The sequence below is a fragment of the Pteropus vampyrus genome, unplaced genomic scaffold, assembly GCF_000151845.1.
Source record: "Pteropus vampyrus isolate Shadow unplaced genomic scaffold, Pvam_2.0 Scaffold24, whole genome shotgun sequence".
Lineage (NCBI taxonomy): Eukaryota > Metazoa > Chordata > Mammalia > Chiroptera > Pteropodidae > Pteropus > Pteropus vampyrus.
The window spans coordinates 2,698,983-2,704,050 of NW_011888805.1; positions in this window are offsets into that span (position 1 = coordinate 2,698,983).

Below are 5,068 nucleotides of genomic sequence, written 5' to 3' on the forward strand. Positions count from 1 at the left end.
CTAAACCTACATCTTTATGCAAGATGATTGTTTTGATTATTGTTGCATAACAAATGAGCCAAAATGCCAATAGCTTAAAACGACCATCTTACTACTCCTCACAGTTCTGCATGTTGATTGGATCACCTGGGTAGTTCTAGTCTGGAGATGTCTCCTAAGGCCATAGTTATCCGGTGGCTCTACTGGGCTGAAACATCTAAAATGACTCACTCACATGGCTGTCAGTTGATGCTGGTAAGGGGTGGGAGCTCAGCTGGGCATATGGCATCTCACCTGGCGCCTCATATGGCTTAAGCTTTTCATACTGCCCCCTCATATGGCAGCTAGATTCTGAGAGGCAGAGTTTTAGGAGCCAGTCCTCTAAAGGGCTAAAACTGAAAGTGCCATGCTGTCACTTCTGCTATACCTTATTGCTCATGCAGTCACAGCACCAGACTAGATTCATGCCGAGAGAAAATGAACTTCACTTTTCCAAGGAGAGAGTAACAAAGAAATCGCAGCCATCTCTAATCCTCCTGTCAATAAATAAAGCAATGGATTGCATAAAAGGGTTTTTTAAAAAACATTTTATATGTCTACCATTTCTTTAATGTTTATCTCAATGGTATGTTAATTAAAAAACGTTTTATATGTCTGTCATTTCTTTAATGTTTATCTCAATGGTATGTTAATTACATAGCAAATAACACCACATTCGTAATCAGATTTTAGTCCACATTCTGTGCTCTTCTTTATTGGGAATTGTTTTACTTCTTTCTGTAGGATACAACTTTCAAGTACAACTTTAGCAACTGTATTCGTTCCCTCATGATAGGCTTTTTTTTTTTTCATTTATTTTTATGAAATTAAGGTCACCACTGCCAGAATGTCTTTCAGATCATAAAGCAAGATCTCTCTACTACTAGGTCACGTTTCCCTTTTCTGATCATCAGCTACTTCCCACACTGAACATTAAATATGAACCTGGATAACCCTGTTCATTATTTATTCTGAATTTCTAGACTCTGCATGGTAAAATTATAATTGTGTGGGAAGCAATTTCTGTTCAGTTCAAGAATCTGTTAAAGTCATTCAAGTACCTTGCCCATAGCAACAGAAAGAAGCCATAATGTCATACTTGCAGTTTAACACTGAGCTCTGCAAATTGCACAGGTATAGCTCCTTTTTCTTTTTCATAAAAAAGAGTAGTTCAAATGTCAGAACAAGTATGATGCTATATGAGCACTCAATATTCAAAGTTATAAATCTAAGGGATTTAGTGTTTTCCCTTCTTATTGGAAAATTTATTTTTTAAATGCCCCATCATACATATTATTGTGTTTAGTGTGGAGGAATTTACTTATTATATTACATAGCACCTACCCTATGACTCTGTGCTATGATTCTATGACTACCTTGATCGTTGTAGCTGTGAAGTAAGTTTGAAATCATGAGGTGTAACCCCTTCTTTGTTCTTCAAGATTGTTTTGGCTATTTGGTGTCTCTTATATTTCCATGTAAATTTTAGGATCAGTTTTATCATTTTTCTGCAAAAAAAAAAAAAAAAGTCAATAGGGTTTGCATTTAATCTGTAGATCATTTGGGGGACTATAGTTTTTTGGTAGTATTAGATCTTCTGACCCATGAACACAAGATGTCTTTCTATTTGTTTAGATCTTCCTTAATTCCTTTTAATAATGTTTTGTGGTTTTCATTGTGCAAAGCTTACACTTTCTTGATTAAATTTATTTTATTCCTAAGTATTTTATTTTTTTGTTGGTGTTATAAATGTAATTGATTTGTTAATTTCATTTTCAAATTGCTCATCATTTAAATCTTGCTCAAAATATGAGATTTAGAGCTAGCTCAGCAAAGTGGCAGTACACATGATTAATGTACACAGGTCTTGTATATTGTACATTGACCTTGCGTACTGCCATTCTGCTGAGCTAGCTTATTACAAACTAAAGCTGCTAGTTTTTTTTAGTGGATTTATTAAGATTTTCTATATATAAGATCATGTTTTCCACGAAAAGCTAATTTATTTATTTATTTTTTCATTTGGATGCTGTTTAATTATTTTTCTTGACCAATTGCCCCAGCTGGAATCTCCAGTTAAGGGGATGTGGCAAGAGTAGATATCCTTGTCTTATTCCCAGAAACTTTAAGTTTTTCACCATTTTGCATGATGTTTGCTCCAACCAATATGGAAAACAATATGAAAGTTACTCAAAAACTAAAAATAGATTCAGCAATTCCACTGCTGAGCATATGCCCAAAGGACACAGGAATTCGACAAGATATATGCATTTCCTTGTTTAACACAGCATTATTCACAATTACCAAAATACGGAAACAACCCAAATGTCTATTAATAGAAAAATGGATAAAAAATATGTGGTGTATATATAAACACAACAGATATTATTCAGCCATGAGAAAGGAGGCTATCCTGATACTTGCGATAACATGGATGAACTTTGAGCACATATGCTAAATGAGGTAAGTCAAGCAGAGAAAGACAAGTACTGCATGATATCTCTTATATGTGGGATCTCAAAAAATAAAACCTATTAAAAGTAAAAAAAAGTAATAATAACCCCAGAAACTAAAATGGTGATTACCAGGTGTTGGGTGCTGATGGGATAAGATTGATGGTGTTTAAGAGTATAAACTTGGTGTTTAAGAGTTTTGCATCTATATTTATAAGGGACATTGATCTGTAGCTTTCATTTCTTGTGCGTGATGCCTTTTTCTGTCTGGCATTAGAATAATTCTAGGTGCATACAATGAGTTAGGAAGTGTTCCCTCTTCCTCTGTTTTTGGGAGAGTTAATGAGAGATTGGCATTAATTCTTTGAATGTTTAGTAGAATTCACCAGTGAAAACTATACTTTTCTTTTTTGGAAATTATTTCATTACTAACTCAAACCAATCTCTTGTTATATGTCTATTTAGATTTTGTATTTCTCTTTTAGTTTAGATTAATGCCAACTTAATTTTAATAATTTATAAAAATTCTACTTTAGTATATCTATGCCCCCCACCTTCATGCTATTATTATAAAAAATTACATATTTACATGCTTTGTGTTCATTAATACAGATTTGTAATTATTGATTTATGCAGTTGTCTTTAAAATCAGATAGAAAAAATAAATCACAAAAATACATTTATACTCTCTTTTATATTTATCTAGGTAGTTTGTTATTTTTATTGATGTGTTTTATTTCTTCCTAGGGATTTGCATAATCATGTAATGGTTTTTTATTTCAGTCTAAATGACTCTAACAAACAAATAACTCTAGAATTTGTTATAAAATCGTTTTGCTAGAGACAAACTCATAGCTTTTGTTTATGTGAGAATGTAATTTCCTCTTCATTTTTAAAGGATAATTTTGTCAAATATAAAATTTGGGGTCAAAAGATTTTTTTTTTTTTAAGTACTTTGATATGTCTTCCCATTGCCTCTGGTCTCCCTGGTTTCTAATAAGAAATCATGGTTAATCTTATTCAGGATCCTCGTATGTGATGCCACTTCTCCCCTGCTGCTTTCAAGATTCTCTGTCTTTGGTTTTGGACCCCTATTATGCCTCTATAAGTGTAATATATAGTGTCCCACAGGTCTCTGAGGTTCTGCTCATTTTTCTTCATTTTTGTTTCTTCGACTTGGTAATTTTGATTGTCAAGTTCACTAATTCTTCTGCCTGCTCAAATTAGCTGTCGAGTTCTTCTAATAATTTTTTCATATAAATTATTATAATTTCCAATTCCAGAATTTCTATTTGGTTTCTTTTTATAACTTCTATTCTTTATTTATGTTCTATATTTCTCATCTTCTCCTTTAGTTTGCTATACATGCTTTTCTTTGGCTCTCTGAACATTCTTAAAATAGCTAGCATAAAGTCTTCGTTTAGGCAGTCCAACAGTCCAATGTCTGAGTTTTCTCAGAGATACTTATTTGTTTGTTTGCATGCATTGTCATTTTTTGTTGTTGTTGAAAACTGAACACTTTGAGTATCACAATGGGGAAACTCTGGAAGTCAATTTTTTTTCTTTTCAGTTTTCCGCCTAGGTTTGTTGATGTTATTGTAGTTGTTTTTTCTGTTTAATGGCTTCTCTGAACTAATTCTGGAAAGTATATATTCTTTGTCACAAATGACCACTGAAACATGTTCTTTTAGGTCAGTGGTCAGCTAATAAATGAATAGAGATTACTTTAAATGCCTGCAACCACCCAAATCTCCCAGTGATTGTCAAGAGATATGCTTTCAATACTGAGCCACAGCAGTTTACAACTCTACCTTAGCCTTTCATTCTGCGTTAAGAGCCACAATGGAGAGATTAGGGCCTTTATGTCTTTCTTGAAGACATACACACACTCCTGGGTGTATGTGTGGACTTCTAGATTTCCAGAGCTTTGCAAAGTTTTACAGACACCTTATTCCTCAGACTTCCCTCCTATCACTTATTCCACTGTTATCTATAGCCTCAAGCAACAGGGTCTAAAATGTTTGCCTGTTAATGTTTTATATAAAAGTCCCCTGAGTAGCAGCTTTAATACTAAGACAGTTAGGAGTCAGGTAAAATAATGACTAGCCTTTTGAGCTGGTCTTCCAGAGAACCATCGGACAGGTAAAAACAAATAGTAGGCTCTGCATTCTGTAGCACTGAGAATATGGGCTGTTATTTTCAAGTCTCCATCTAGCTCGGAATAGGAGGCAAGACTAGGAAGAATTACAATGCCACAAAGCTTGCTGTTCATACTGAGGATCAGCCCTTGTTCTTGAGTAAGCACTCCCTTGGCTGCTATAAGACTTCAGTTAATTTCCAGGGTTCCAAAAAAGTAAATTCTCGCAGTTTTATTAGTATTTCGCTCCTTTAACGGAGAGGTGGAACTCTGCAGTTCCTTAGTCTGCCATTTTTGCTGACCTCACTTCTTTAATATTAGTATTTAACATTTCACAAACTGGTGCTGACTTATTCTAGGTCCTTATTACTTTTACTTTGATTTTTTTTTTTTTTATTTTTTTGGCTGACTTTTCTGATCCCGGTCATAACTCCCTCTGATCCAGCTGCAGTACTCTTCA